The sequence below is a fragment of the Harpia harpyja genome, chromosome 14, assembly GCF_026419915.1.
Source record: "Harpia harpyja isolate bHarHar1 chromosome 14, bHarHar1 primary haplotype, whole genome shotgun sequence".
In the NCBI taxonomy this organism is placed as follows: Eukaryota; Metazoa; Chordata; class Aves; order Accipitriformes; family Accipitridae; genus Harpia; species Harpia harpyja.
Window position 1 is genome coordinate 14,726,376 of NC_068953.1, and position 21,334 is coordinate 14,747,709.

General features: G+C 51.9%; 1 non-coding gene across 1 annotated transcript; it reads left to right on the forward strand.

Annotated features, from left to right (window-relative positions):
* Positions 1 to 82, forward strand: TRNAS-GCU (transfer RNA serine (anticodon GCU)). The gene has a single exon. It is a non-coding gene; the product is annotated as a tRNA-Ser (tRNA).
* The last annotated feature ends 21,252 nt before the right edge of the window (positions 83 to 21,334 follow it).

The window sequence follows — 21,334 nt, forward strand, 5'->3', positions numbered from 1 at the left end:
GACGAGGTGGCCGAGTGGTGAAGGCGATGGACTGCTAATCCATTGTGCTCTGCACGCATGGGTTCGAATCCCATCCTCGTCGGTCAGCCCAACAATGGTCAGAGTTTCTGAGTGTGAGCAGCTCGATGTGTGCCCCCAAGTAAGCCTTTGTTTTGAGATGAGAGTGGCCTGAAAAGAAACTTGCAAGGGTTTGAAGTGGCTCAGGACACACCTCAACCTCTTCTGTCTCCACATAGGCAAGAGGAACAAGAAGGGAGAGGACGAAGATCCAGGGAACTCACAGGATGGTCAGCCTCTCCGCAGTCCCTGGGAAGACGATAGAGCAGAACATCTTGGAAGTAGTTTCCAAACATAGGTAGCACAGGAAGGTGGCTGGGAGTAGCAAGCATGGATTTACAAAGGAGAAGTCATGCTTAACCAAGCTGGTAGCCTTCTACAGCGAGGTGACTAGCTTGGTGGGGAAGGGAAGAGCGGTGGATGTTGTTTACCTTGCCTTCGGTAAGGCTCAACCAGCCATGGGAACGAAAACCAAAATAGGCGTAAAGCACTTCCAGTCACAGAACATTTCAGGTAAGGTATTTTGCTATGGGAGACATTGCTCTTATCTGTTCACAGAATCTCAGAATCGTTGGGGTTGCAAGGGACCTCCTGAGATCCTTTAGTCCAAGCCAACTGCTCCAGCAAGGTCAACTTGAGCTGGTTGCTTAGGACATAGTCGGGTTGGGTTTTGAGTATCTCCAAGGATGGAGACTCCACAACCTCTCTGGGCAACCTGGTCCACTGTTTGACCACCCTCACGGTAAGAAAGTGGTTTCTTGCCTTGCGATGGAATTTCACGTGTTTTAATTTGTGCCCATTGACTCTTGCGCTGCCAGTTGGTACTACTGAGAAGAGTCTGGCTCCCTCTTCATTCCCTTCCATCAGGTGTGGGAAGAATCCCAGCTCTCACAGCCTCCCCTCCTATTTCAGACTCGCCAAGCCCTTAACCGGTTTTGTGACAAAGCAGGGATCTGCAGGGAAGACCCGTGTGGAGGCAGGAGCAGCCAGCCATGCCACCAAGGGATGTGCTGTCCCGGGGGGTCAGGAGCGACTTGGCAGGGGTCAGAGGAACAGGGACGATCCAGCGTGGTTGTGAAAGGCACAGAGCTGGCTGGAGCCTCTTCCTGCCCACACGACCTCCCCTCTCTTACACACATTTGCACTTCTGCCTCCCTGGCCACCTGCCTCCCTCTCCCAATTTCCTTCGGATATCTCTTCCCCACGACCGTGGGCTTCTTGCTCTCCCCACCCTGCTCTCCTCTGGGTGCCCTTCCCAGTAGGTTTGCACTTCCAAGGATGCCTCGTGGCTCCTGCTGATCAGCACCTGTGAGCAGCGTGCCCGCACACGCCAGCAGGCAAACAAGATACGAGAAGAAGAGACTGGGGTTTGGCCAAGGGGCTCAGAGCTCAGAATGCTGCTGACCCCACCCCGCCGCCAGCCTCGCATATCCCTAAGGCCTGTGAGCCAGGTAAAGGGGACCACTGCCCCCACTGCCAGCCCAGTTGGGTCTGAATCCAGAGGCAGAGCCTGTGGGAGATGAGAAAGGGGCTGCCTGCTGCGGAGAGGTCAGCTTCTTCATGGGCACCTTAAACTCACCTGGCCAGCCTCAGGGAAGAGAAGAAGAGCAGAACTCTTTCTCATCGACAGATGAGCTTGGTGGTTTGGACAGCCCAGAAGGATCCCTTTCTCTTCAGTGGCTGCTGAACCCAGGAGCCCAGCAGAGCTCAGGCTGCCACAGCTCCACGCCCCCAGGCCCAGCCAGCAGCGAGGCTGAGCATGCCTCCCAGGAGGCACACACACACACACACACACAAATCCATGTATACGTCCCATACTGAGTCTCGTGCTGTCCTGTGGTGCTCTGTTCCTGCACTCACCACAGTTTTCCAGTACTTAAAGGCCACTACAAAGACAACGGAGACTCTCTCTTAACAGCGAGACACATGGAGAGGACAGGGAGCAACCGGGAGAGGCTTCGCCTCGATATAAGAAAGACTTTTTTTACAGTCAGAACAATCCTTCACCGTAACGACCTCCCCAGAGCCGCGGTAGAGTCCCCAAGACTGAAGGTTTTCAAGGTGCGATTGGACAGGGCGCTAGGTAATCTCATGTAGGCTCCCTTTCCCACAAAAGGTTGGACCAGATGATCTGCTGAGGTTCCTACCAGTCGGGGTGATTCTACGATTCCATGAAAACTTGGCCTTCCTTCATTCTTTGTTTTGTGGCTTTCGAGGTGTCCCGATGGGTAATGGGGCTCCTTCCACAAGAGCTCTCGCCCCAAACCGGCCTTGTCTCCATTGCTATGGGATGTCAGGGGCAAACGATGAGGCCCTCTCAAGCCCAGGAACTACGGAGAAAACCGTAGTTTTACCAAGGGAGGAACTCTTTTGGATACTCAGCTGGCTGGGACTGGAGAAGAGGGCAGAGTGAAACACGACTCCCTTGCAAAGCTGATGCCCAATGTCTAATGAGAAAATCCAAGGAGAAAGGAAAAGACGAGAGCATTTGGGAGGCTGAGTAAAGTTCCGAGGAGTGCTGCCATCTGAAGGAAAACCTCCACGGCAGGGATGCTTCTTTTCCAATTCCCCTTCAAGGCTCTGGCAATCATGTATCGTATCACCTAGACCCGTTGCTACGGAAGGAAGGAGGAGGTATTTCATGGGGAGCATGAGGTAAAGCAGAGCAAGAGGGGGAAAGAGAGAGGCTTCCTTGGAAGAGACGGAAGGCCAGCGCAGGCCCCTTCCTCCCAGCGCAGGCGGAGAAGCAGGAGCTCGGCTCCTCTGCAGACCATGGCCATGCTCTCAGGGCTTTCCTCGAGGCTCCTGGCGCTCGGCCACAGGCAGGCAATCCACGGGCTTCAGCATAAGAGATTGCCCCGTCCCAGAGGCCCACAGAGCCCACGGCCCAGACCGGACCACCCAAAGCCCCCCAGCCCCAGGGAGCCCCCAGAAGCGATGGGCACACTGCCAGCGCTGAGAGAGCTCCCCACGGCAGCCGACGCGGTGGATCCCACAGCTGTGCTCTGAGGGAAGGAGCTGAGGATTGGGCCCGGCAGCGTCACCAGGACTGGCGAGGGCTGGATCGCAACGCTGGAGTCGGCGCACCGGATGACGCACGGCTCGTTGCAGCTGTTGGCAAGCGGGGTTGGGCCGCAGGCGGCTGGCAGGCAGGGGCTGTAGCACGACATGTCTCGCGGAGGGAGGCGACCCTGTAAGACCGGGAGGGAGCAGAGGGCATTAGCTGTTGGGCCCTTTCGGACCCCCAGCTCGGCTCCCCTGAAAACGGGCAGCGCCTGGGAGCTCAGCGGGGAGAGATTTGGGATGGGGCATGAGTCAAGAAAGTTGTGTCCAGCAGCAGGGCTCACAACGGTGCCCTGCTGTGCTTTTGGCCGAACACCACAACGCACCCTCCTCTTCTCCGCCTTAACCTCCCCGCTGCCTGGTCACACCCTGCCCTATCTGAAGACCTCTTCTCTCAGCCACCTGGGATGTCTCACCCACAGGGACCTGGGCTAACGTGGCCAGAGTTACTTGCAACACCCCCATGAAATGCAGGGTCCCACTTGGTAACCATTCTCAAAGGCGGAAGCAGTGGCATGGCCCAACAGTTGATGGACCTCCAGTGTCTGCAGAGAGGGGGTTTCTGGGCCTTTTGGTGGGCCTGCAGTGGGTATTTGTTTGTAATTGAAGGGTGATCCGAGAGGGTCCGTCCAAACACAAGGAAGCTCCTCCTGTCCAAGTCATGCTCCTTCGCAGCCTATACCTCAGCCGGCCTTGCCGCTCCCAGGCATGCCTGACCCATGGAGGCACTCTGCTACCTCCGGTTGCTCCATTACCAAGGGTGCATCTGCAGGCTGTGAGGCTGTTTTCCCAATTTTCTCCCCCATCCCACTGGGTGGGGGGGAGTGAGTGAGCGGCTGCGTGGTGCTTAGTTGCTGGCTGGGGTTAAACCACGACAGGGGGGAAGGGGGGCCTCGGGCCTGGGCCAGGGGCTGCTGACCCTCAGGGCAGGCCCCACCTGCGCCATGTTGAAGCTTGGCCTAGCCACCGACAGAGCCCGCCTTCTTCTCACTTTAGTCTTCACCCGCATAGGTCGGGAGGGCTGTCAGTCTCCTCCCCTTAGGTGATGCTGCCTCTGATTGGCCCCTATGTGGTCAGGCTGCTGTGCTAGAGTGCCCGCCCTTCACCAGAGGTGATGATGTCTGATTGGTCATCTGGGCTGTCACTCTGCCCTGGTTTGGGGCCCACCCTCCCCTGGGTGATGCCCTCTCTGATTGGCTGCCTGAGGGGTCACTCCCCTCCCATCAGTGCCTGCCTTTCCCTGTGGCAATGCTTCCTCTGATTGGCTGCCTGGTTGCATAGCAGTCTCATGCCTTGCCCCCACCTCCTCAAATGCGATTGGCTGTGCTGGCTCCACTGTCTCCCCACAGACTTCTTGGCAGCCGTTGCCACGTGACAAGCTCCGCCTTTAGGGTTTAGACCCTCAAGGTGGAACTATGGGCCCAAAGAAAAGGCTATGGGAAATAAAAGATGGGCTTGGGCCCCTAAAAATGAGGATTTGGGCCCTAAAAAGGAGGCTTTGGGCACTGGAAGGGTGGCCTAGATGCTACAAGTGACGCTTTGGACACTGAAAACGAGGGGAACCTCTTGGTTCTGACCTGAGCTGGCTTTGGTGCCCAGTAACTCCATGCAACAGACCGCCTCTCCTGTCCTGAGTGCCCAGCCTAAGAGATGGAGCCCAAAGTCATGGACCAAATGAAGTCCATGGACATTTGTGGACATTTTATTGACTTCTTACAGGGGCGGTCCATAGGCTGAGGGAATGTTATCTGTGAATTATAAGCAAGGATGGGAAGGGGAGTGGTGGGTCATGAGGATGTATTGGATAGTGTGGGGCCGGAGCGTGATGTCAATGGGGTATGGAATAAGGGGTGGAGAAAGGCCTGTCGTGGTTTAACCCCAGCCGGTAACTGAGCACCACACAGCCACTCGCTCGCTCCCCTCAGTGGGATGGGGGGAGAGAACTGAAAGGGTAAAAGTGAGAAGACTCATGGGTTCAGGTAAAAACAGTTTAAGAATTGAAATAAAATAAAATAAAATAAAAGAACAGTAACAATAATACATGGTAATGAAAAGGAAAATAACAAAGAGGGAGAAATAAAACCCAAGAAAGATGAGTGATGGAAATGAAAACAGTTGCTCACCACCAACTGACCAATGCCCAGCCAGTCCCCGAGCAGCGGCCCCCCGGCCAACCTCCCCCCCCAGCTTTATTGCTAAGCATGAAAACATATGGTCTGGAATATGCATTTGGTCAGTTGGGGTCAGCTGTCCAACCTGTGTCCCCTCCCAACTTCTTGTGCACCCCCAGCCTGTGCACTGGTGGGGTGGGGTGAGAAGCAGAAAAGGCCTTGACGCTGTGTAAGCACTGCTCAGCAGTAACGAAAACACCCCTGGGTTATCCACACTGTTTCCAGCACCATATTGCTCTTCACAACTACCGGAAAGGAGGTGTCGTGTCCCAAAGTTGGAGCATCTCAGGTTTGTGGATTTCCTTTGTCAGAATTAAGGTGAAACGACACCAGGGGACTTCAAACAACAATGAACATTTATTCAACCTAGCTAACCTTGCCCAAGTACACGTGAACTTATCAATATGAACCTTGCAACATGTCATTAAGCCGCTGTTTGAAAAGACAAGGGAGGTATAGAAAAAGAAATGGAAAAAGGAACATGAAACTGTATCAGAAGGAGAGCCCTCCCGTTGAGTCACGAGGTTCAGAGCAGACCCCTTGCTTTCTGAACTCCTTCTCAAAGAGGAGCCCAGGGGCGGCTAGATCCACTCCTAGTGTCAGACTTGGTCAACAGTTTATGTTTAAAAGGATGAGGTGTAGGCACTGTGGAAAAGACAGAAGGAAAAGAGGGAGAGAGAGAAAGAAAGAAAGAAAGAAAGAAAGAGAGAGAGAAGAAAAGGGTTTCACCAGTCCTCAGTCCAGTGTTGGTCCAGCCAGCGTAGAGATCCAGTTCCAGAGAGCACGCACTGAGAACTTGTTCTCCCTTCTTTTATAGTGTGTTAGTTGATGGTCTCGACATGCGCAGTTCCCATTCCCAGGGTTCTCTGGAATCGGTTGGTGAGCTTCGGGGGGGTTCATTGTGGAGTTGCCTCTTTTTCCCTGGTGGCATGACCGCTCTAAGATAGAAGCACAGTCCCATCCTCCGCGGGGCCTCCTCCTCCAGGCACATATGCTGTGCTCCTTCTCCTGGTCACTTAAGATAAGGAATTGCGGCTTTGGAGAAGTACGGTCCCACCCTCCGTGGGGCCCTCTCCTCCGGCCACATTGTCCTGTTCACAAAACTCCAGCATTTTTACAGAGGCCGTTTCTTCCACCAAAGTTCCTTAACGAATGTTTGAGACATTGACTGTAATTTGTCAGACCGTCACAGGAGGTTGTAGTGAGATGGGTGCTGGTCTCTTCTGTCAGGTGGCTGGAGATAGGACGAGAGGAAATGGCCTCAAGTTGCGGCAGGGGAGGTTTAGATTGGATATTAGGAAAAATTTCTTTACTGAGAGGTTGTCAGGTATTGGAACAGGCTGCCCAGGGAAGTGGTTGAGTCACCATCCCTGGAGGTATTCAAAAAGTGGGTAGACAAGGCACTTCAGGACATGGTTTAGTGGGCATCGTTGATGGTTGGACTCGATGATCTTGAAGGTCTTTTCCAACCTAAATGATTCTATGATTCTGTGACTTGGGAGGGTCTGTACCAGCCCTGTGCCCTTGTGCTCTCTCTAGTTAGTGCACAACAGGAGGAGGGTGGAAAAATACCTGTGGCAGAGCCTGCCATACCTGCAGGACACTCAAGCCACCTTGCGAGAGGCGGCTGCCAGGTTCATCAGTGAGCCACAACCCCCAGGGTCCCTCTTGTGGCAGCCTGGCCCCAGTCCCCGCCACTGCATTGGCAGCAAGGGGCAGCCCTGCGGCTGCCAGAGCCCCAGCTGCCCCAAGGAGGGTCCTCGGTGCAGGTGAGCTCTCTGAGAGCCTTGCTCAGTCCCACCGCCCTCGGCTACTGTCCTTCCCTGGGGTCAGGCCTGCTGAGGGGTAGGACGGTGTGCAGCCAAGCTGGCAGGGCTGCTGGGAGCGTGCTGGGGAGCAGAGGTCTGACAGGAGCTCTGTGCCTAGGGCTTGCTGCATGGCACCTGAGGAACCTGAGCAGGCAGAAGCTGTGGGATACCTGCAATGGTGAGTAGGGGCAGTGCTGTGCTGTCCGCGGCTGGTGGGACAGGGGACAGGGCCTGGGCAGGGTGCCGTGGTCTGGAGGGGACTCCTGGGGGTCTCTGCAGGCAGTGGGGGTTCATGCTCCGCTTCCTTCTCTTGCAGCCCTCCTGCCCTTGGGGAAGGACACTGAACTCTTGGTCAGGACTCTGGCAGCTGAGGTGATCTTCGTCCTGACAAGAGAGATGACAAGATCAGGATGGAGCCTGCGGTCACTGTGCTGCTGGCCCCGGTGACCCCTGCAGAAGTGAAATTTCCCTCTAGAAGACTGCTGTATTCAAATAAATCATTTTTTTGAATAAAGCTGGAACAACAAGCCCAGTCCCATGCTGTCCTTCCCATGGAGACCACCCAGAGTGTGCTGAGCAGACAGTGACATTCCTGGCTTGTGCTGCTGCCTGCAGGACAGCACACCAGGACCCAGGGTGTCCTTGCAGCAAAGCCACAGCTACCCCGCTAGACCACAGAACCCAGAGGGGAGAAGGAGAGAAGCTTTAGCCCAGCCTGCCCCTCCTGAGACATCTCAGGGCACGCAAAGGCACCCGTGCTCTGCCAAGCTGGCAAATCGTCATTTGTCCTGACATCAAAACCCTCTCTTTTACAGGGGAGGTGTGCTGGTTTGGGCTGGGATAGAGTTAATTTTCTTCACAATAGCTGGCATGGGGCTACGTTTTGAGCAGGAACAAGGGGTTATACCAGATGTCCCGAGTGGGGACAGCACAAAACCACATAAGCCAAGTGGGGCAGGAACAAATCTGCCTCCAGCCACCTCAAGTGGGAATCTGGCAAAGCTGTGGCTGATTGATAGAAAGCTGACAAACCCTGGAGGCAGGAGAAAATGTGAAGATGCTAAAAAGCCGTGCACAAACATTTTTTGGAGCTCAGGGGTGAGAGAGCAGCTAGGTGGAGGCCTGGCAGCCAGCCAAGGTCAACTCAATGCAGGTGCTGAAGGTGTTTCTTTGGTAGCGCTAGTTCAGAGTCAGCATGTAGCTGTATCTTGGGGGGCAGATAAAATTCATTGGAAATGAACCTGCAAGGGACCAGGCGCTTTGCTACATGAGTCTCTCAGACGCAGTCCTGTACCTGGGAAGAGTGGAAAAGAAACCCTCAGCAACCTGAATGTGCCAGCAAAGCCGTGAACAGGCACGCTTACAGCCCTGGGCAGCTTTTTATTCACCTGGCTGGTGCGGCTCAGGGAAGAGGTGGGAGTTCTGCCAGCAGACGAACAGCCCTTTGCCAGCAGTGCATGGGGAAGCCCAGTGGCTGCCAGCTGCTGGCTACATGAGGTGCCCTGGCTGTGGCAGCTGCGTCGCTGCAGTGTGTCCCCGTGCACCCCTGCGTGGCCCCGTGTCACAAAGGGGCAGTCATGTGGCACCCGCCCGGCGCTTGTGAGCTCACCTGGCCAGGGCTTGGGATCCTGAAAAGCGGGCCAGAGAAAGCTAGTTGGGCTGAGCTGGCCTTCGGGATAACTCAGCTCCTTCCTCTGCTACTTGCATGCCTACTTTTTTCCAACCATTTATTGTTTACTGCCCGCTTCTCCTCAACTTCCATCCTTGTGCAAAGGTAATTATGATTTGACTTTCAGGACAGATCATAGAGTAGGTAGATACGGGATAAAAGTATAGCCTGGTCTACACCTTCCAAGCCGTAGGCTGAGCTATTGCACCTTGATAGGCTGGCCAGAGATGGGCTATGGGTAGAGTTCCTGTTTGCTAATTCTTATTTCTTTATCATATCCTAGGATAGGTAAGAAGGGGGGGGTGGCAGTGTAGTCTGAGGTGTTGGGCTTAGCCTAGAATGACAAGAAGCCTGCCCTGACTGATGTGGCAGGAAGGGAGACAGAAAAGGAGCATGGCAAAGGCAGATGTTAAAGTAGCAGCTGAAAGCTGGTCACTCCTGCTGCACACAAGGTGGGAAAGTGTGGGCTGGAGAGCCAGAGGAGTGCTGTTAATGCTAGCCACAGGTAAGCAGCAGGTCCTCTTCAGAGAAGGTGACATGCAATGCAGTCTTTCAAAAAGGCCTTTGTAATTGATGTCAGTTGGAGTCCTGTGACAGGGACAGCAGGGCCATCAGAATGCAGCTCTGCCGCAGTTCTAAGTACCACGGAAGCACTTTTGATGATGGATCCTGTTCTGTGCATGGCATTTGGGGTTTTTTTTAATAATTTTGTTGAGCTACAGTTATTTCTTTGTTGTGATCAGGTGACGGGATTTGCGCTGATCTTGCCTTTCTGCAGCGTGTCCTGACATACTTTGTCATCCAAAACTTTCCCCTCTGTTCCTGAGAGGAGCGATGGCTGCAATGGGGAACGACTCCTGTGAGTAACAGCTTCAGCAGCAGTCTTGGACTTTGTGAATCCCCAAAGGCAACAGAAGTGGTTGGTGCTCCATCCCTGAATGTTGAGGTGCTGACAACCTAGAGGGAATTCTGGGGCATTTCCTGATAGCACCCAGACTTACCCAGGTGTTTTTGATTAGACACAGGAAGACATGTTTTGTCACTGATTTGCCACTACCTACAATCTTTGAAAGATGACATTGCTCATAGAAAGATCTGACATCAGTAGGGTTACCTTCTGGGCTAGGTACTTGCTTGTTTTCGTGACGTTACAGTCAGAAAAATGGAAGACTTGAGTTGATAATGCAATTCAAGACTCTAGAGGGAAAGGAAGGTAGCCCAAGGCCCAGAAGTCAGAGTGTGGGTTTGTTGGACTTTTGGCAAAGTAAGCAGAGGAACACATTATTTTCCAAAACTCTTTCTTGACCAGTAAATTTCAATGGCAGTGTTAGGCTTCCCCTGATGCTTCTGGGTTGGATGTTTAAGCTGGTTGTACTGGGTGCTCCTGTAGTGAACTCAACTTTTACACGTGCTTTCATGCAACAATATTGTCTCATCTCTTTTCAAATGTCATTTCCCTGCAGTCATTGTTGAGGGAATGGCTCCGCCACAAAGGATCCTCTTTCCCCCGGAGAAGATTTGCGTGGACTGGCAGCAACGACAGAGAGCTGGAGCAGGACTCCACAATCTGGGCAATATGTGCTTCCTCAACTCCATCCTGCAGTGCCTGACGTACACACCCCCTCTGGCCAACTATCTGCTCTCTCGTGAGCACAGCCAGTCATGTGAGTACTTTTATGAACACCTTGTAAATATGTCAGGCACTTCCCAAGGATTCCAAGAATCTGGAATTTGTTTTAAGAGAAAAGCAGCCCTTCTTTGCCAACCCCCAAGTTGGTCTTCTTTGAACACTCAAGCCTAGAAGCCACTTGTCATATCTAGCTGTGTTCATCTTCAGAAGGGCACCCCTTTCTAGCCCCAGGTCTTGGTCCCTATTCCTGCAGGTTAAACCCTCTGTGCTTATCGCACAGAAATATTCTGTCAGTTTAACGTCCTCTGAAGAAAGTTTTCTCTGCACTAAAATGTCCTGGGCTTGTTGGGATGCTGTCACCTTGGGAGGAGTGGAGACTGTTCTTATAACTTCAAAATCCCCACTAGGTTTCCCCTTGCTATGGATGTTTTGCTCACCTAAGGATCTTGCTTCCCTCCCTTCCTCTTCAGGTCATCAGCAAGGCTTCTGCATGATGTGTAGAATGGAAGATCATGTTAACAAGGTCCTGCATTCCTCAAACAGTGCCATCCATCCTTGGGCTGTCATCAGTGTTCTCACACGTGAGTCATTTCAGGTGCTTTGACAAGTTTTCTTCTGTTCTTGTAGGAGAGAGCTACTAACTTCTTCTTTCTTAGGAATAGGAGAACATTTCCAGCTTGGCATGCAGGAAGACGCCCATGAGTTCTTACGTTATACTGTCGATGCCATGCAGAGAGCTTGTCTGAGTGGAACCAGCGAGTAAGCACAAGCAAATTATCTTTGCAATGTTCCCAAGCCCTTTGGACTCCTTGGTGTAGTGCCATCAAGGAAAAACTATGCCCAGGGCTTTCACACAAAGCAAAACTCCTGGAGGAGATAACTCTCTGCCTTACCATTTATTTCCAGCTTGGACATCTCTTCTCAATCAACTACCATTGTCCATCAAATATTTGGGGGCTTTCTGAGATCCAGAGGTACTTTTCCATAACTATTGCTTTCCTTGGAATTGTCTGTGTCCTTCTGTCTGCCTGTGATAAACAGCCGGTCGTGTGACTGGTGTAGTAGGTATGAAGGACTTAAAGCAGCACAGCCAAGTCGACTTCCCCTGTCACTGAGCCTTTTGATTTTCCTTCCAGTCACATGCTTGAGCTGCAAAGCGGTTTCTGATTCCTACGAGGCCTTCCTGGATGTTCCTTTGGATATCAAAGTAAGAGCGATTGTAATTGTGCTTCAAGACATCCCAAGGCCCCTTTAGCTTTCCAGAATCAACACATTTGCTTTAAAAATGCATAGTGCGAACAAAAGAGAGCTTGGTGGTGGGTGGGAAGTGGAATGGACAGTGCCCTTCTGGGGAGGCCATGGCAGCGGTCTCCCTGTAGGTGCCGGCTTTAAGCTGGACAAGTACATGTTATCCCCTCTGCACCCCTGATGTACTCTCATCCTTCTTCCTTTTGCCCTCCCTCAACACCTGTCTGACTCCTAGGCTGACAGGTTGTATTGTTTTCATTATTGATGGCCCTGTACAGCATTGGTAGCTGAACTGAGCAGTGGCACAGAGAGGTAGCTCTTGATAGCCCTGGGAATCCCTGGGAAGTGAGGGAAATGTTCAGCATCATAGCTTCTTTCTGCCTCCTTGTGGGCACTGCTTGCGGGTTCACAGTGGCTCTCCTCAGCATGAGCTACCTGGGCCTTCTTGTCAACTCCTAGTAAGTGTTTGGGCAAGGGCATTTCCCCGAGATCAGTCCTCTCCTTTCTCACTCCTCCAGGCAGCCTCATCTGTCACCGCAGCTCTGGAGGACTTCGTGAAACCTGAGCAGCTGGATGGTGAAAACGGCTTTAAATGTAGCCGGTAAGATGCTTATTAACAACATGTTAATACTAGATCCTGTGTGAAGGTGCTGCGCATACCTGAACATAAAGTCATCTTTTCTCATAGGTTAGATGCACAATAATGAGAAACAGATATTTTAATATGGCTTTATGCAGCCTTAAAACAGTGTAAGGGTGTGTGAGACGTGAAAGGATGTCTGGCCTTCTTGGGGCAAGATAGGGTGTATTTGAAGGGTGCATTTCAGCACTTGGCTCTGTGCTTGGTTTCAAGGTGCGACAAGGTGGTTGCCGCCTCCAAGAGGTTTACAATCCATCGCGCGCCCAAGGTTCTTACGGTGTGTCTGAAAAGGTTTGAAGATTTCACTGGTGGGAAGATCAGCAAGGTGTGTACGCAACTGGAGTGCAATGTTCTCTTCCTGGAGCAGGAGATTTCCCAAAGCAGTACGCTCTTTCACAAGCTGTTCATGTTGAGTTTTTCGTGTTCCCTTCTGGGGAGAGGAGAGTTGTCATGGGAAGACAAGCATGCACTCTGCTCTGACAGAGCTGCTTTGGCCGGGAACAGTTTCCTGCCACCCAAACCATTACCTGTTGCTTTAGGGAAAACCAAGTGTTCGTGAGCCCCGACGATGTATTTATACACCTCTGGCCCCTGGTCTTGGAAGGCTATTTCGTGTAGTATTTCAGGATCATTTCCGAGCCCTCTTGGTCTCTCCGTAGGTTGTGGTGTATCCCGAGTACTTGGATCTTCGCCCGTACATGTCTCAGACAGCTGGAGAACCGCTCCTCTACTCCTTATATGCTGTCCTGGTGCATAGTGGTGACAGCTGTCGTTCAGGACACTATTTCTGCTACACAAAGGTAAAGAGCAACTTCCTTCCGCACAAGAGAAGAATGTGTGCTGAGGAAGACAAACTTTCACGGCAGTGATACTGGCAGCCAAGGGTTTGGGGAAGAAGGTCTCCTTTGGGGCTGGGTTGGGTTTGTTCTGGCATACGCTTGGTTCTGTAGTTCTCTGCCTGTGTTTTTGTGGAGAAACCATGCATTTCATCTCCAGATATCGTTGCCTTTTTTTACAGGCCAGCAATGGACTGTGGTACGAGATAGATGATACATCTGTGGATCGTTGTGACATCGACACAGTTCTCCAGCAGGAAGCCTATTTGCTGTTTTATGCCAGGTAATAACAGAAAGGTACTTAAAGGGGGCCTAAAGGAAAGATGGGAGTGTAGTGATAGGACGAGGCGGAATGGTTTTAAATTGAAAGAGGGTAGGTTTAGATTAGCTGTTAGGAAGAAATTCTTTACGGTGAGGATGGTGAGACACTGGAAGAGGTTGCCCAGAGAAGTTGTGGATGCCCCCTCCATGGAAGTGTCCAAGGCCAGATTGGATGGGTCTTTGAGCAAGTGGAAGGTGTCCCTGCCCATGGCAGGGGAGACGGAACTAGATGATCTTTAAGGTGCCTGCCAACCCAAACCATTTTATGATTCTATAATTCTATGAAACAGAGGCCGTAGGGGGTATAAAGATGAGATCTTGCTCCGACAAGGGCAGAGCTGGTGGGAAGACCCCAATCAAAGTTCAAATTTGTAGTTTTGGATACATCTTCTCTCTGTCATAGAAACCGCTCCAAGAAAATGACTGAACCCCAGAGAAAGCTGCAAGAACAGCCCTAAATGGAAATCACTCTTTTTTTTTTCAGGAGCTCTGATTCAATTGGAGAAAGGCCTTCTTCCTCACAGGTACCATCATATGCCCGTGCCTTCCTCAGTCAGCGGGCAGCCGGCAGTAAGCAGGCAGGTCCTGTGGGACCATGGGGTCTGCCTCATTGGACTAAGGTAACTCTGGGGAGATGGATCAGGGCACCAGCTGGACACTGGATTTCTTTCTGGGATCTTGGCATTGCTCTCTTTTCCCTCCCACACTGCAGCTTTCTTCAAAGCTGCAACGCTGCTCCCTCTCAAAGCATCCCACGTAGAGTCATCCCATTTGTCCGCCTTTGGCCCTTCTGCCTTTGCAGCCCTCCAGGAGAGTCTTTGGGAGGCCCTTAGCTGTCCCCTGCCACAGCTTCTGGGGGTTCCCCACTGTTCTGGTCCTTTCATGAGGAAAGGTCAGGGCCTTTTCACAGCTCTCTTTGCAGGACATGGCAGTGGACATGGAGGACTCTCCAGAGGACAGCAGCTCCTCTGCAAGAGCCAGCACCAGCCGGCTAACCTGGGCAGGTGCACAAGAGGCATCTGCAGGCAGGCCGTGCCCCATCTGGCCAGGCAGGCTCAGCATCACCTCTAATGTGTCCAGAACGCAACCTGACTTCCCGTTCTGCTGTCAACCATTTGACCGTGTGCTGCACACCGTGCAACAAGACAAGGAGGAGCACGGATTCAGCTCTTCTTCCTGCTGCCAGAGGAATGGGGCCAGGGAGAGGACACGGAGCAGATCGCCGCAGTGGGGCAATGATTTCCACAGCTGGCTCATGGTCAACACAGACTACAACCTCTCAGCAGGGAGCAGGAGGAGAAATAGTCCTCCAAGTCATGTACAAGCCCCCAGGGATGCCTCAGCTCCAGGGCCCTCCTACGGCAGCTCCCAGTTGGCTCCCGCACCCAGTGCTGCTCGGGAGCAAACCCTGCTGAGGCAGAGAGAGCGGAGCAGATCCCCACGGCAGGGCTATGATCTCCGCAGCCGGTTTGTGCAGTACACGGACTACCATCGCTCAGCGAGGAGGAGGTGGAGAACAAGTCCTCCATATTGTGACCGAGCCTCAATTGATGATGCAGCTGCAGGGCCCTCCAACGCCAGCTGCAAGCAGGCTCCCGCACCCAGGGCTGCCCAGGAGCAAACTCAGCTGCGCCAGAGAGAGCGGAGCAGATCGCCGCGGCGGGGCTATGATCTCCGCAGCCGGTTTGTGGAGTACACAGACTACCATTGCTCAGCGAGGAGGAGGAGGAGATGTGAAAACAAGTCCTCCACGTTGTGACCGAGGCCCAAGGGATGATGCAGCTCCAGGGCCCTCCAGTGCCGGCTCCAGGCAGGCTCCAGCACTCAGGGCTGCTCAGGACCAAACCCTGGCAAGGCAGAGAGAGCGGAGCAGATCCCTGTGGCAGGGTTATGATGTCTGCAGCCGGTTTGTGGACACCACAGACTATGACCCCTCAGCAGGGAGGAGGAGGAGGAGGAGGAGGAGGAGGAGGAGGAGGGTTTCAGTGCCCCAGAGATACAGGTCAGACAAACACTCAGGGCACTGTGGTGGTGACAGGGCCAGATTGTGACCCTGGATGAGGGAGAAGCACAGCATCTGACTTCTGCAATGCTGGAGAGGAGGAGGAGGAGGAGGAAGAAGAATCCAGGAAGTACCAAAACTGCCCCCCTCAGGGACCAAGCTGCACAAAGGGCACCAGCAGCCCACCCTGTCCCTCCTCCCAGTGCTGCCTCTGGCCAGGAGGAGCTCAGAGAGACCTTCCAGAGACTCGGACAGCTCTGCCAGCTGGTGTCAAGGAAGAGCTTCAATCTGTTTTCTGCTTTTGGGATCACCTTGCTAAACCAGCACTCATTTGGAGCCAATAGGCAGAAAAGCCAAAGCCAGAATTAAAAACACTTGTTGGCCTTGCATGTGTAATTTATGGGGTGTTTCCTTCTCTGTAGGTTTTGGGGCAATTGGTGGAAATACCCGGTGTGGGAGGTTTATGTCTTGGGATTTTGAAAGCAGTGTGCTTGCATATGCCCATCTTGCAATCGCTTCTTTTTAAATATGGAGTTCAAGTCACTCGAAAGGAAATGGGCTGGATGAGCCAACAGCGAGCTGGACTGAAAACCAGCTGAGCACCTGGGCCCAGAGGGTGCTGCTCGGTGGCAGCAAGTCTAGTGCGAGGCTACAAACTAGCGGTGTCACCCAGCGGCCAGCACTGGGTCCGATCCTGTTGCACATCTTCCTTAATGAACGGCCTGGATGATGGGGCAGAGTGCACCCTCAGCAAGTTGGTGTCAGAGACTGAAGGAGTTAATGTCTCAACCATTGTGGTGGGGCAAGTTCTGCTTAATGGTGCACTCTGCATAACAACGAACCCTGCATAGCAATGAACTGCAGGCAGGTGAGAAGTCCATTAGCAACAGGGCATGGAGGGCGTGCCAGAGGGTAGGCAGTTCTGTGTTCTGATACGCCGAGCCCGAGCGGGGCAGCTCACCATATATGGCCAAAGGTCAAAGAACAGTCGTACCTGCTGGGAGGGAGAAGTTACTCCCCAAATGACCCTCGAGCCCACCGACCCATTTCCTGAAGGTTCTGGAAGCACAAACCGTGCATGATACCTAATTAGCCTAATGAGTTCAAGTGCCCGCCCGAAGGAGGGGCAAGGAGATTATAAAAGGAAACAAACTGAAGCCCCGGTTGCGTGCGCTCTCCAGAACTGGACCCTTAGGCTGGCTGGACCAACACTGGACCCAGGACTGGTGAAATCTTTCTTCCCTCTCTCTCTTTTCCATAATCCCTATACCTCATCCTTTCGACATAAACCGTTGACCAAGTCTGGGACTAGGAGTGGATCCAGCCACCCCTGGGCTCCTCTCTGAGAAAGAGTCTAGAAAGCAAGGGGGTCCACTCCGAACCTTGTGACTCAACAGGAGTGCTTTCCTTATTTTCTTCCCTGAACTGATCCCCAAATAAGCAAGGCCTGTAGTATATGTTTGGTGACGTGTGGTTAGCGTGTTACAAAGTTTACTGATGTAGTTTCATGCCAATTCTTGTGACCATGGCAATTCTTGTTGTGAGCGAATAAAAGTTGAGGTTTGTGAGTTAAAGGATCCCTGGTGTCGTTTCACCTTAATCCTGACCTGGGAATCAGCAAACCTGAGTCATCGTCCCGAGAAATTGGGATGTGACAGCTGGCAGATGACACCAAAGTGGGAGGAGTGGCGCCTAGGCCAGGGGGTCATGCTGCCATCCTAAGGCACCTGGGCAGGCTGGAGAGATGGGCTGACAGGGACCTCATGCAGTTCAGCAAGGGGAAGTGCAAAGGGTACTGTGCGGGTGACGAGCACCAGCACAGGCTGCCCAGGGAGCCTGTGGAGTCTCCATCCTTGGGGATGTTCCACAGCCCTCTCGACATGGTCGTAGACAACCAGCTGCAGGTGGTCCTGCTTGAGCAGGGGGCTGGGGCCAGGTGACTTCACCCTCCAGGTGATCTCCTGGCCAGCTTCAAGTAGCCTGTCATTCTCTGAAATGGCTGCCTACAAGAGGATCCAGCCACCGCCGCTGTCACCCTCAGGCGGCCATCTACCACTCCACCAGGAAGCTGCAGGCTGTGGAGAGGAGCCCAGGCTGGAGCAGGCTCCTGGCAGGAGCTGCAGTCCCTAGGGAGGAGCCCACTCAGCAGCAGGTTCTCTGGCCAAAGCTGTGGCCCACAGGGCCCAGGCAGGAGCAGGGGAATGGCGGGAGGAGGACAGGGTGGCAGAGATGAGGTGCTGTGGGCCACCTGCAGCCCCATTCCCCATCCCCCTGTGCCACCTGGAGGTGAGAGGGGGCCAAAGAGTCAGAATGGGAGGAGTGAGGCTGTGCCTGGGAAGTGCGGGGCTGGGGGAAGCTGTTTTCACTTGGTTTTACTGCAGTTCTCCTGCTCTCCTGGCTCACCAGCTGAAACCTGTTCCCAGCCTGATTCAGGACACCCCTGGTAAGAGCAGCACAAACCCATTTCCCTTTTCCCACCCTTGCTGGCTGCCAGGTGCAGCTGAGCCAGAGGCTGGGGAGGGCTCATCCTGCCAGTGCTGCTGATGGCGGCAGAGGAAAGAGCAGCCTGATCCTGCTGAATGCAGGGTTGCTCTCCTGCCTCAGCTGCCCCTCAGTCTGGTGCTGCTCGACACGCCACTGCTGCACACAGACTGGGCAGTTTGCCTGTTAAGCGCTGGGGACAGCAGCTCTGGGGGAACGGGTGTGTGCCTCTAAGGGTGAGGTCACAGAAGGAGTTGGCTACAAGAGGTACCAGAGAGTCCTGGCCAACTGCCAGAGACACCATAGAGCCTGTTTGTGTCTGTGTGCGAGTCTCGAGGGGCGAGAGAACTGGAGGAGCTGGCTACCAGAAGGACCACGGTGTCCAGGCCAACTGGCGCCAGGGAGCAGCTACAGGGTAGACGGGCACACTGACTTGCATACCCAGACATGCTCCACTTGCTGGCACATTATTTCCACTCACCCTGGTCTGTCCAGGTGCCGGCACCCCAGACAAACACTCCCAATGACCTCTGGTCCCACTCCAGTGACTGGCACCACCAACACAGGAACCACGGCGACCTGTGGTTTGACTCCAGTTGCTGGCCCCTAGACTTCCATACACACGCACGCGCACGCGCACACACATACACACAGAATAGAGGGCCCCTCGCCAGGGAAATTAGTTAGGAATAGAACTTGAGATTGGCGGACAGAGAGGCAAAAGAAGTGGCCAAAACAAAGGTAAAAACAGAAGGGGCCTTAATACCTGATAGGCAGATTTCCCTAGAAGGTAAGCCAGAATACACCAAGGAAGATCAGAAGCTCATTACAGATTTAGAAGGGTCATATAATGAGGAGGGGTGGGCTCATACGCCACAAGGAAAGTTAATCATTCCCTCTTGCTTATTATGGCGTTTGATACGGGAGGAACATAGGAAAAGACATTGGGGAACAGAGGCTCTGTATAATCATTTGATAAGAGAAATTGTGGCTAGAAATTTATACACCACGGTGAGACAGGTGACTCAACAGTGTGATCTTTGCCTCCAGACTAATCCTAAGAATACCCCCAAGGCGGAAATGGGCCAGATTGGAAAAGGGAACGGGCCTGGACAACAATGGCAAATTGATTTTACAGAACTTCCAAGAAAAAGGGGGGTATCGATATTTATTGGTATTAACTGATACCTTTTCAGGTTGGCCAGAAGCATTCCCAACAAGAACGGCTAAAGCTCGGGAGGTAACTAAAATATTGGTGCAAGAGATAATACCACGTTTTGGGGTTCCAGCAACCATATCCTCTGACAGAGGACCACATTTTGTCTCAAAAATAGTACAACAAATTAGCCGCCATTTGGGTATAGATTGGCAGCTTCATACTCCATATCACCCCCAGTCGAGTGGTCAAGTAGAAAACATGAACCACTTAATCAAACAGCAAATTGTGAAATTAGGACAAGAAGCAAATTTGACATGGCCTCAGTCTCTCCCTTTAGCCCTTCTGCGTATACGAACAAGACCAAGGGCAAAAGAAGGACTGAGCCCCTTTGAAATTCTGTATGGACAACCCTATGGGATACAGAGAGGGGTGTCTGTACAAGCGGGGGATGAAATTATGTCTTCTTACATGGTAGCATTAGGTAAGCAACTTAATAAAATTAGGAAGCATGTGGTAGGGACTCGAGGGAGAGGTTTGGATGGGCCTGTACATAATATACAACCAGGAGATTATGTGTATATAAAGTCTCTTACAGAAAAAACTCTGGAGCCGCAGTGGGAAGGACCATTTCAAGTATTACTTACCTCCTTCACCGCGATTAGGATCAAGGAACGGAACGCTTGGATTCATCACACCAGAGTGAAAAGACACCCAAAACTCCATGGAAAGTCACCACAAAATCCAATGGACACTTAGTTTTTACGCGGTAATATGGGCAACTATGGGGACAAGGAGTGTAGCATGGGATGGGAACGTGTTTGTTCAACTCCACGAGAGTATCGCAAAAATAGTGAATCAAACTGATTGCTGGATATGTTCACGTTTTCCTAAGGGTCTCGGACAGGGCTACCCCGTAATTGCTACAGTTTTTTCTAACACCTCGGTGATAGCAGCAGCTTTTAATAACATGTCCCTCACAATGTACACTGAAATACCCTCTGAGAACCTTCAATGGCAAACAGATCTGAGCGAATTGTGGAATGAAACCCAAAGGGTTCCGTGTGTTCAAAGATGCCATCTGAAAAATACAACTAAGAATTCTGGAGGTAATAGCACGGACCCTAGATGTGGATCAGTCAAGGTGTTTGTTGGGAGTTACCCCAATTGTACTGAATATATTAAATATGGTAGCGCAAACATGTGGAACTTCAATCAAACCCGGATTGCAAGAACCCGGGGGCATAATTCTACTAGACCCAGGGGATGGCCCACTCCAGTAGGACTAGGATGGTATTGGATTTGTGGACAGACAGGATATAAAGTGCTGCCTCTAGGCTGGACTGGCCAATGTGCCGTAGGAACCATAGTCCCTAATACCATTGTGGTTAAAAATTTGACTGACAATGATTCAAAAAAATTTTTACGGACTTATATGAAACCAGTAATAAGGCAAAAACGCACCAGCAATCCCCTAGTGGAAAGACCAACTAGATTTCATAGTTTTGTACGATGGCTCATTCCATCATTGGGAGTTAGTGAGTTAGAGAAAGCTCTGTTAAATCTTTCTGCCACTATGGAAATTATTAATAATGGCACAATCGATGCTATAAAGACCCTCCAGGAAGAAACCACTTCCCTAGGAAAAATGGTGCTCCAGAATCGACTAGGTCTAGATATGCTCTTCGCTCAACAAGGGGGCCTGTGTACTGTAATTAATGAACGCTGCTGCACCTATGTTAACCAAAAAAGATGAATAGAAACAGATCTCTCTCAAATTTGGAAACAAACCCAGCTTTTACATTTAATGTCACAAGATGACACTTCATGGGAATTCACTGAGATATGGGAAAAATTAACCTGGTTGCCAAATTTGGCATGGTTGAAGCAATTGTTTGTCACTATAATAATCATTATTCTCTCATCTGTGGTCCTTTGCATAATGGTTCGGTGTGGCTTCTTGTGCTGTAAGAGTACAGGAGACTCTTACAGTGAATGGAAAAAGAATCAGTTACGACGAAAACTCGAGACCAACAAATACTTTGAGAGGATGCTAGATAGGGAAACAATGTATTAGAAGTACTAGGATTAGATATAGTAAAAGAATTTACTATTTTCTAGAAAAGGGGGGACTGAGACAAGGGGAGTCAAAAGAATCTCAGTAGACATAATAAGGGGGGATGAAGGATGATGTTTAGCGCTTACATTGTTGAAATTAGCTGAGGCAAAGACAGTCTTTGATAAGAAGAGCT